This window comes from Benincasa hispida, chromosome 1 (assembly GCF_027475165.1).
Source record: "Benincasa hispida cultivar pf3 chromosome 1, pf3_genome.v1.1, whole genome shotgun sequence".
Classification (NCBI taxonomy): Eukaryota; Viridiplantae; Streptophyta; class Magnoliopsida; order Cucurbitales; family Cucurbitaceae; genus Benincasa; species Benincasa hispida.
The window spans coordinates 79680795-79692553 of record NC_143478.1 but is presented as its reverse complement, the minus strand read 5'-3'; positions in this window follow the sequence as shown (position 1 = coordinate 79692553).

The window sequence follows — 11759 nt, the reverse complement described above, 5'->3', positions numbered from 1 at the left end:
TCCAGGTCTATTATTAAAATATTTCTAAAATTTAGGGACTGCAAGTTTAACCTTCAAAAAGACTTTACTAGTTTTCAGGACATCGCATGATTTATTTCATATAAAAAAACCTTTTCAACTGGGGTATTTTTCAAATGCTTTTTATCCTTGCGAAATTTAGATATTTTTTTCTATGACCTTGCGCTGATCCAAGTGCCTAGCCTTTGTTTTGGCTTGCCCCCATGTGTGTCATGCGGACATCCAACTACGAGCAAGACACTCTTTCTCGGTCTAAACTCATGCCCATTTGGCAGCAGATTTGCGATCATTTTATTTATGCGTTGATCACTATTCCTACCTTCATTTTGGCTTGCCCCCATGGGTGTCATGCGGACATCCAACTTCGAGTAGGATCCGATCGCAACGTTATGATTTTTTTTGTAATGCTTAAAAATAGCAAGGTTGAAAATGAATAGCACCCCCAAATTTAAATGCAGCAATGTCCTTAATGTTGAAGGATTGAAAGAAGTCATGCGATGATCTTAGGATGTTTCGTGAAAGTCAGTATGAAAGAAAGCTGGTGGACCACTAACTTCTAGAAATATTTCATGGGTCGTAATACGCTAGAGATTGAAAGCTGCAAAGAAAATAAAAAATTACCATTAGCACAATGTATTGCCGTAGTCCCTGGTGTTCGACCCAGGGCTTACTAGGCAACTCAGTAGGATTTATACTTGGGTCTTGCTGGGAAAACTTACATGCACAACGCATATTTCACCATCGCATTCTACACCATTATTTCATCGCATTTAAAAACGCATTACTATTGATGATCTTTTTGTAAACACAAGGCTCATCAACGTTCTGGTGAAAGCCAAATGACTTGACCGCAATGTCAAATCTAATGTTCCATGATGGAGACGATTGTTTCACCCCATAAATACACCGATTAAGCTTGCAAACTTTTTACTTTTGATCTGGAACTATGAACCCCTCTGGTTGAGACATATAGATGGCCTCCTCAAGATTACCATTGAGAAAAGCAGTCTTGACGTCCATTTGCCATATTTCGTAATCATAAAATCTGGATTTGGACAGGAATATCCTGATAGACTTGAGCATGACAACAAATGAGAAAGTTTCCTCATAGTCAACTCCCTCGACCTAGGTATAACCCTTTGCCACGAGTCGAGCCTTAAAGGTTTGCACCTTTCCATTTATAACTCTCTTTTACTTATAGATCCACTTACACCCAATAAGTCTTACCCCATCAGGCGGATTAACAAGCTCCCAGATGTTATTGAAGTACATAGACTCCATTTCCTTGTTCATGGCCTTAACCCAGTCATCCTTGTCAACATCCTCCATTACTTTCTTAAAAGACAATGAATCCTCGACCTCATCATTTGAAATGACGTTTTGGGCTTTAGTTAAACCCATGTAGCGATCTAGTGGGTTCATAACCCTCCCACTATGTCGAGGCAGTCTCAACTGTTGAGCTGGTTGATTAGATGTACCAACCTCAACAAATCTTGTTGATCTGTCAGCCTGTTCAACAACTCTTATTGAACCCTCAGTAGTCTCAGGTGAAGGAACTCTTATATAAGAGTACATCTGAGCGAAGCAGATCTTTCTAATTCATTGTGACAGAATGTCCACATTTACATTCACACAAACAGATATACATTAAACAACTAAATTACTGAAATACTTTCAGATAAATAAACAAAAGAATGAGAACTTACCAGTTGAAGACTCTCTTCAGAACAAATCTCGCTCTCTCCATGAACAGACTCCTTGCGCTCTCGCTAGAACGTCAGGCAATCGTTCAGCAACACCCCGGTCGTCTACCACAAATAACTTCACACGAACGGAAGATGGGGATGATACCACCACTTAGAGCCCTTAGTATTCTCGGAGTGGGAATCCAAAGATTGGGATCTGTTTGAATTTGGTAGAGGTGAGGAGGAAAAGAGATCGTATACAACGATCAAGCAAGTGGGAGAAGGCAACGACTATCGTATAGTCAAGGTGCTTGATCGTTTAGGTGAGATACACAATCGTATAGGAAAATCTAGGCAATCGTCTGTACGATTGTTTATTAAAGCTTGGGTACTAAGCGATCGTTTAGTAAAATGTAAGCGATCGTCTAGTAAATGCGCGCGTAGTTATAAGCGATCGTTTAGCAAACATGAGCTATTGTATAGGCTTTGAATTACTAAGCAGTCGAATGAAAAACACTCCGTGAGTAATTAAGCGTATATTTTGCAAAATGAAAACAATTTTCATTTTATTCTTCAGTTATGAAAACCGAATGGAGCTTCCCACTATTGTGTGGTTACGGAGAAAACGTCGGACAATTATCCCATAACTATCCAATTAATAAAATAATAAATATAATCATATTATATTCATAACCTATAGTTTGATATCATATATCAACCATAATGTTTTCTCCTCCACTTGATATAAATCATATTTATATCCAATTTCCTCTAAATTAATGTAACTCATACATAAAGTCAATCATATCATATATAATTAACTAGTTTAATCATATCATATATAATCGAACTCCCTCTTATCAATTTGAACATTTCAAACTGACCCAAAAACTGATTCTCAACTTGTATCCAAACTACCAAGGGGACCTTATGAACCTATGGCTCAAAGCTCCAACGGTACGTGAATAACTGATTAAACTCTTTAGCCACGAGATCCACCATCTGTTAACTGCCAGACATTCTACTAAAGACTGACATTTGAACTCTTCATACCATAGATATATTTCTGTGTCCATCGGATATAACCAATCATCAGCACAATAACCCTTCACAGATGCTCGTAAGTATAGCTGGGCCAATTTACCATTTTTCCCTTGTAGTTACATCTTTGTCCTTAAGTACCACTAATCCCTCTAATGAAGAATACAACATAGTCCTACTATGTGTGGGCACCTCTCGGGCCATGAGAAGGTGTGTGGCGCCATATCGTTCAAGCTCTGGGATCAACTCTTAAGGGAACAATCTATCTACTTATCCCTGCTTCGGAGAAGAAGTGAATTCCATCTTGTGTAGCTGAGTTCCTAGCTCCCAAATCAGATGAATCCCCAAAGTAGTAGGTTTGAGTTGCCGAACTGGCCACTTACACCTATGCAAATCAAAGGACTGTTTTTAATGGCAGGAGTTCTTAACTTACTTAGGATTGAGGTCATGTTACCTGTGGTCATCCTAGTGAAGTGAAGTATCTGTCATGAACGACATGATATAGTGAGACGTTAACACTTCGTGGTCAGTTCTTATACAAACTCTTTGTATAGGACGCCCCCGTTCACATGTCCCCACACGACTGATCAGGATCAAACCATCTATGGCAAGTCACAACACTTGTAACTATTCTACAAAGCAGGTCGCAGCGTTACCAGGATAAGGTTTCCCTTCTATATCCATATACTATAGACCATTTTGGTTATCACTTAAGACATGATCCACTTGTATGTCACCACATACATGCTTAAGTTACATAATGACAACCAAGGATTTTAGTTTATTGGTTTGTGGTAAAGCAAATAAAACATCCAATGTGCAAAGTCAAGTTGTGAAGAAAATATCATGTATCACAAGCGTTCATACAAACTGTTTACAAACTACAGGATACGAAACTTCAAGGCATCATCCCCAACAATGTCTCACTAGAAATCTCACGTAAAATGAGCTTACTTCGTGGCTTATGATCCCTTATGTGGTCTTCTTCCAAGAAGATAGCATTTGTAGAAACAAACACTTTATTCTCACTTGGATCATAGAAGTATCCACCTCTCGTTTCCTTGGGGTAGCCTACAAAGAGGAAAACTTTCGAACACGGTTCCAATTTCTTTGGTTTAGTCACAAGCACATATGCTGGACAACCCCAAATCCTAAAGTGGCGTAAGCTACCTTTATGACCTCTCCATAGCTTAAAGGGTGTTTCAAAAACACTTTTCGAGGGAATGTTGTTCAGGATATAGCATGCAATCTCCATTGCAAAACTCCAAAACAAGTTTAGAAGATGAGCATAACTCATCATAGACCGAACCATGTCCAACAAGGTTCTGTTTCTCATTTCTGATACACCATTCTGCTGAGGTGTACCTGGGATCGAGAGTTGGGACGCAATCCCATGTTCTATCATATAGTTCTAGAATTGGAGGTCTATATACTCCCACCACGATCAGATCATAGTGTTTTTATCTTTTTACTTAACAAGTTTTCAACTTCAGCCCTATATTTCTTGAATTTGTCAAGGGCTTCAGACTTACGTTGCATTGGGTAGAGATATCCGTACCTTAAATAATCATCTATGAAAGAGATGAAATATTCATACCTACCTCGAGTTCTAACACTCATCGAACCACAGAGGTCAGAATTGTTGGGTTTTATGTCCTAAAAACTCGCAGTTTGTAAAATAATAAACATTTTCTATTATCAATATACTTGTTATTGATCTCATAAATTGTATGAAAGTCTAAATCCAATAAACTAAGACCCATGACTATTGTATGAGTACTTGAACTTGATGTGGAGACATAAAATTGGATCAGGTTCGAGTAAATAGTCAAAATGATCTATGGTACATGAATGAGGTTGGGTACCTTATTCTGGTAACACTATTGAATGCGGCCTACTCTGTAGTTGTTATAAAGAGTTGTAAAGTGCTACATATGATGTGATCCTAATTCGTACATGTTATAGCATGAGGAGTAGGGGCGTCTTATGCAATGAGTTTGTATAAGATCAGGAACAAGAAATAAGTCACTCTTACTTTATAACGCTGTTTACTGTTTAAGACTAACTATTTCATCTAGATGACCTAGGTAACTTGATCTTAATCCTGAGCTAACTATGAACTCCTGTTTATTCGGGATAGCCCTTAGATTTGCATAGTTGAGGGTTGGCTCAACAATGTCGGCTCAATAAGACTCCCATTTCAGGGGTAAGACTGGATAGATAGTTGGGGACATAGGGTGCAAGATGGAGTTCACGCCTACCCGATTTAGGGATAGGAGAAAGGTTGTTCTCTCAAGTACTGAATCCAAATCTTGAACAAGGGACCCCACCCTCTCACTAGGCTGAGAGAGTTTGGTTTAGTGATTAGATCACAAACCAGTTGTTCATTAGAGGATCAGTAGGGACTTGAGGAATAAGATGTAATCTCGGGGGTAAAACAGATATTTGACCCAACCATTATTACGAACAACCTGTGAAGGGTCGACTTGTTGATTATGGTTAAATCATGTGGACATAATATATCTACAGTGAGAGGAGTGCAACCATGGGCTTTAGTAGAATGACCAATTAGTTAACGAATAGGGATTAATTTGATCTAATGAGTTTAGCCAATTAAGCTCGGATCGTTGGAGCTCATGATTTGTAGGTCCGCGAGGTCCCCCTACTAGCTCGTAATGGACTAGCTCTAGAATAGCGTGATAAGTTAATTTGAAATGTTCAAATTATAATTAAGAAAATTAGTAATTATATAAGATATAATTATATTTTAATTTTAGAATTAAACGAAATAGGAGAATTTATATGATTTAAATATATAAAGATGGATATGTGTTAAAGTTAATTTAATATTTGATATTAAATTAATTAAGTTTTATTTAATAATTAATTTATGAAATTAATTAAAATTTTCATTTTAAAATCAAAATAGATTTAATAAAATCAAATTGTTATTTTTTGAGATAAAATTGAAAAAGGAAAAGAAACAAAACACTTAAATGGAAAATGAGGATTTTCTATTATCCATCTTTTGAAGTAGCTAATAACTGGCAGAAATGCCAGTTATTATAAGCTTTTTATTTAGTATCATGAGGGCTAATAAGTAGAAAATGCAGTGATAATACTTAGCATTTGCGAAAAATTGAGTTTTGCGTCGATTAGCACCTAAATCCTCACTTACCCCAATATTATGCGTTACTGTCACACCCCGCCCCAGATCACCCTCGTAGCCTAGAAAAGGGCGTGACTGCAACAGTTATCAACATTTAGGCTGACACTTACTGCCTAAAAACTCTTGCGGAATAACTCTGATCCCAATTATAATTCATATGCAACGAGATGTCTTTAGGCCCACAATTTATTAACTTAGAAACTTAATATGTTTAGAGTATTTACAACATTAGATTTACAAGTCCCAAAACCCACAAAGCCTAGTCCCTATATGAACAATAGCAACATGTGTACAATATTAACCGTAACCACCTAGCAAATGGTTACAAGTCTTTTAGTCCTTTAGTGGCAGAGCAGATACTGAGCTGTCTTCAGAGGATTTGACCGCTACCTGTGGGGGGGAAGGGAGGGAGGGGAAACAAAACATTTGAAAACGGGGTGAGCTTACGCCTAGTGAGTTACCGAGAAAACATAGTAAATTCTCATGCATAATTTCAGAAAATAGTTTTATCTGAAATATAAACTTTTGCAGCATAAATATTTTCCAAGCGTAAATTATATAAAGCTATTTTAAACATAAAACAGTAAAATTATTTCTCAAATCAAAGTACTGTATAACTGGTAAAATATTTGGCTGCATGGCCAAATGTTTAATCCTCCCTTTATCAACGTAAGCTGACTTTAACTTGGTTCAATGTGTTCTTCCCAAACGCATCCAACACAATTTCTTAGGGTTTAAGAATTTCTCTTAATCGGACACCTAAATTTTAATTGACGTTTGCCCTTATATCTTTAAGCTTTGTTTAGATTCAAATTAGGGTTTTTAAATGCATAATCCACCCCAACACGTCCAAATACATCGCCCAGAAGCTTGCTCGGCCGTTCAATGCATAGGCGAGGCGTGGGCGTGACGTTCGAATCGGACAAAGCAAGGTTAATGCATAGGCGCTCTCGCTCCTTCCGCTCTCGACAGTGTCGCTCTCTCCACTCTCAGCAGTGTCGTTCTCTCCAACTTTCTCTCCCATTTTCTCTCCAATCTCGCACTCTCCCAGTTTCTCTCCAACTTTTCTCTCCACTCTCGCTCTCTCCAGCTTTTTCGCTGGTCTCCACTCTTGCTCTCTCCAACTTTCTTGCTGGTCTCCACTCTCGCTCTCTCCAGCTTTCTCGCTGGTCTTGCTCTCTCCAATCTCGCTCTATCCAGCTTTCTCTCCAACTTTTCTCCACTCTCGCTCTCTCCCATTTTCTCGCTCAAAATCTCGCTCTCTCCAGCTTTCTCTCCGACTTTTCTCCACTCTTGCTTTCTCCCACTTTGTCGCTCAAAATCTCGCTCTCTCTACTCTTGCTCTCTCTAAGTTTCTCGCTCTTAATGATCTCGCTGGTCTCGATCTCAATAATCTCGCTCTCAACGATCTTGCTGATCTCACTCTCAATGATCTCGCTCTTAGCTACTGCGAACATTGTTTGTCTCCGTGCAATTCCTACACGATTGTGCCACTAGTCACTTGCCTTCTAGTGCTTTGTGCACAACACGTATTTCACATAAATTTTCCATAGCCAATTTTTCCCAAATTTCCCAAACTCAATGTCCATATTTTTCTTTTCAAATCCCCATTCTTTCTTCACCATTTCACACTAACTTTCTCATCAACCTACTCAACTTATTTATACAAATTTAAATAGGGACACAGAATTAAGTGTAAAATTAAGACAATTTAAATAAGAAAACATACTTAAGTGTAAAATTGGGATTCAGGGTTCACAGTTACTCCATGCCAAAGTGTCTATTTTTGTAGCTATCGCAGGAATCAAACGCATGCGTTTGAATAAGAAATCGCAGACAAACGCATGTGCTGAAAGTTGGATCACATGCGTCCATCGCATGGAAGTTGCGGTGATCAAGTGAATGCAATGATCAATTGGGAATTGCGGCCATGGAGTGACAACCATAATAGAAGAACGATGGCAAGATGGGTAGAAAGCGTTGATGCTTTAGCTGAATCAAGCTCGGACGCATACCTTGGGAGTATTAACAATATAAGACGATGTGATATTGCCCATACCGCGATCAAAGCAGTAGTGAGCCATAACACAATCATGATAGCTGTCGGCGTTTGAACTCTATAAATAGCCTTTTGGATCTTCATTTCAAGACATCTGAACTTTTGCCTTAAGGCAGAGGTTTGCGATCCTAGATGAGAGCTTGAACAAGATTTTCAGTGAGACTTCTTCACCTCCACAAACCAGACCATGTGACGATCGAAGTTTTCGCCAAAGATAGAGCTCGAGAGAGACATCTCCACCATTCATCCATGGCACCACCGACAGCCTTGACGCAGAGTCCTTCATTTCTCTTCTAACCTCTGTATTGTATGACATTTTAGCTTAAGAGATTAAGACATTTTGTGATCAATGCAAATCTTGATTCCTTCATTGCCATCTTCTTCATCATCATTATCTCTATCATTATTTATCTTCAGCGTTTATTTATCAAAGGAGATCGCATACTTAATCATGTAGTCTTGAGATAGGATGCATGTAGCAACCTACCGAGAGGTGTGCGTTGTGCGAGTATAGTGAGTTAATTCTCTTTGATTGGAGAAAGGCTGTAGTAACGCTTGTCTATGGGTTGTTGCATTGCTTGTCTATAAGTTAAATAACTGCGTCTAACCGTCTGAGAAGGTAAGAGATGGAATGTACTAATGCAAAGTATGCATTGTTCCTAGAGATAGACACAATCTTATGCTCGACGCAACCATGCACTATAGAGATATAGTCATGCGGCTGACCACCGAGAGGTGTGCGATGCGTTAGTGCAATGAGCTGGGATTACTTGGGCGATTTAAGATAATAAACATTACAATACGTTAATGGTTGTTGTGCATTTACCTATTTTCATCGCAAGTCTTCTATTGCTCAATCTGTTTAGTTAGGAGTAGGAATAGTGTATAAATCCATTAAACTTCTTTTTACTTTTCTTTTCATCACCTTAAACGCATTGCTTCACAAGTATTATTGAGTGACAAATCCCTGTGTTCGACCTCAGATTAGCCGTGAAACTTGCGTTTGTGTTATACTTGGTGCGAGCGTAAGAAAACTATTGATAGGAACGCGTGGTCATTGCATACTAGATTAACGCATTTTCATTCCGACGCATGACCTCATACGCATGGGCGCAAACACATAAACCATGTCTAACGTATGCTTGTATGTACAACCCCATCTGCCTTTAATAAATTTTTCTGTACCAACAGTAGCTCACACAAGAAGCATTATCTTTGCCTTGTCTTCTCCAAACATGAGCTATAACTCATGCAACTCTTTTCTTTTTATGTTGATCTGCAATATAATGAAAAGATTGGAGTGAAAATCAGGCATGCAATCTGTAGAGATTTTGGGAGAAAAACTGGTTTGAAGAAAGAGTTCTTCAGCTGTTTTTCTGTAGTGAGTTTTTCTCCTTCTACCCTTGATTCAAGCTTGTTTTGAGTCCCACAACTCAATATAGAGCACCAAAAGAATAGTGGAGAAGATCTTGAGGTGGTCTACAACAAGATTTGGAGAAGATAGCAGCTGGTGAAGGAGCTTTGAAGAAGTTCTACAAGAGGTATGTCTTGAAACTCATTTTTTTTTGCAAAAACAGGATTTATATTTTGCCAAAATTAGTGAATTTGAGTGCATAAATGATCCTTATGCTTCCACTGCCGTTGATACAATCCTACAAGAAAGTACAAGCTCCAAAGCTTCCTTGGCTCTGTAACCTTTTCCAGTAAAAGGTCGTATGGTCATCATGCCTTGAGGCATGATTCACATTCTGGCTAGGAGTTTTCTTCTAAACTCTTTAGAAGTCCATTTTTCACCAAGGAAAAACCTTTGGTCTTTTAGCTATTGTTGTTGTGTTGAACATTTCAGTGTCAAACAAGGCTTTTACAGCTAGCAACCTTAGTACATATAAGTTACTTTGCATTGAACCATAACCAATCTCCATACCATTCTTGAAAAAATACTTTATTCTCAGAAAAGGAGACGATATACCCTTGTTCAATGTGACAAGAAACTGAGTTTAAGTTCCTCTTAATATGAGGAACTACGAAAACATTATCCAGTAACAAATAACGTTTCTTATCAATAAATAGCTTCAACCCTTCTACAGCAACAGCTGAAACAACCTCACCAATACCGACTTTAAGAGTCATCTCTCCCTGTGGCAACGTTTGCTAGGAACTGAATCTTTGGTAAGAGGAACTGATATGGTTGGTAGCACCCAAATCATCATTCTTTACCAAACATGTCTCCAAGACCAACAAATCAGATTTATTATTTTTCCTCCTCTTTTGGAGAGCAGTGGGATTAGTGTTAGAAAAACTAACACTACTGGTTTTGTCAACCATCCTTTGTGCTTGAAAAGTAAGAATTGACGTTCAAACAAATCTTGCAATGAGTCCATGAACTTGCGTGCAACGACCATATTCTCAACCTTTTTGTCAAAACATCAGGTATGTTAGCCAAAATGTGAAGTTGGGCCAATGAATTAGCCTTCATCCACACCTCATATGCATTACGAACACTTCGCGGTGCATCAAGTGTCGGGACTTGAGGACATTCCTTAATCATGACAAATTCGAGGTCGTTTTCCACGAAATACGTTTTGCACAACATGTAATCGATCGTTTAAAGGCACTAAACGGAAATACTAACGAGTTGCTGAAAAGAAAAACACATTGACGTACGTTAGGTTTTAAGTAAATACCCATTGTAAAACAAACAACCAATAAGGTTTTAGCAAAACTAATCTGAACCCCGTGTAACATCTAGTTTCGCAATGACGTTTCAAAGGTTTAGGACAAAAGCCACTGAAGGGAGGTCAATTATCCCTCCTCTGAATTGAGAAGTTCCCAACCAGTCATTAATACCAAAACAACTCTTGCTCCTATAACGACTAGCAATCATTGATTTGGTCAAGAGATCATGAACTTACTTAACAATCTCCTGTAAGTATGACCCGCCATTTCAAGCCCTAAAGATCCACCCCAAGCAGCCAATCCGAAGGGAAAAAAATTCGATTGGGGAAAAACCTAAAGCAATCCTATCCATTTCTGGAGTTCACCTTGATCTTGATCAACTGCACAAAACCCATCCGAAGGAGGATGCTCCCAGGGTGCCACGAGGGAGTACAAAATGATCTCACAGTGTGAACCAATGACAGAGACCGTAGGACGTGTTGACACACACCCTTCACCCACTTACTATAAACACTCTCTCCGTCCACCTTTATATTGACTCATGCAAACACCATTCGAAGGGGGATGCTCCCAAGGCACCACGAGGCCAAGCTTGAATCTCACGGTGTGAACATACAAGGAGAAATGTGAGTGGAATCATAGACATATCAGATACATCTCTTCCTCCCACTGAGTATTTTATAACCTAGGGTTTAGTTTACTTAGAAAAAACACGGCTAAGAATTTTAACTAAGTGACTTTTAGGTTTGCCCAAGAGTAACTTTTACCTTGGATAGTTAAACAACTTTTTATCATCATCCATTAAACTTTTTAATGGAGTCTTTGACGAATTGTTGCATGCTTGTAGAAAATCTATCTAATTCACATTTCCAGGTAGGTTCCCAGACAAGGGTGTTCCGTTTTCGTCAGCTTAAGAACCCCAACCTAGATAGAACCCACCTTAGACAAAAGGTCCTTATAGACACATTTAAAACAAATTTAATCTTTTATGCCAATCAATCTAATTCTATTAAACCGATTTTAAAAGATTAATCTAGGTTACTAAACTCTTTAGAACCAGTTGAACTTAGGTCTATCTCAATCTAATTTTAAAACCCTTTTAAAAAACTTG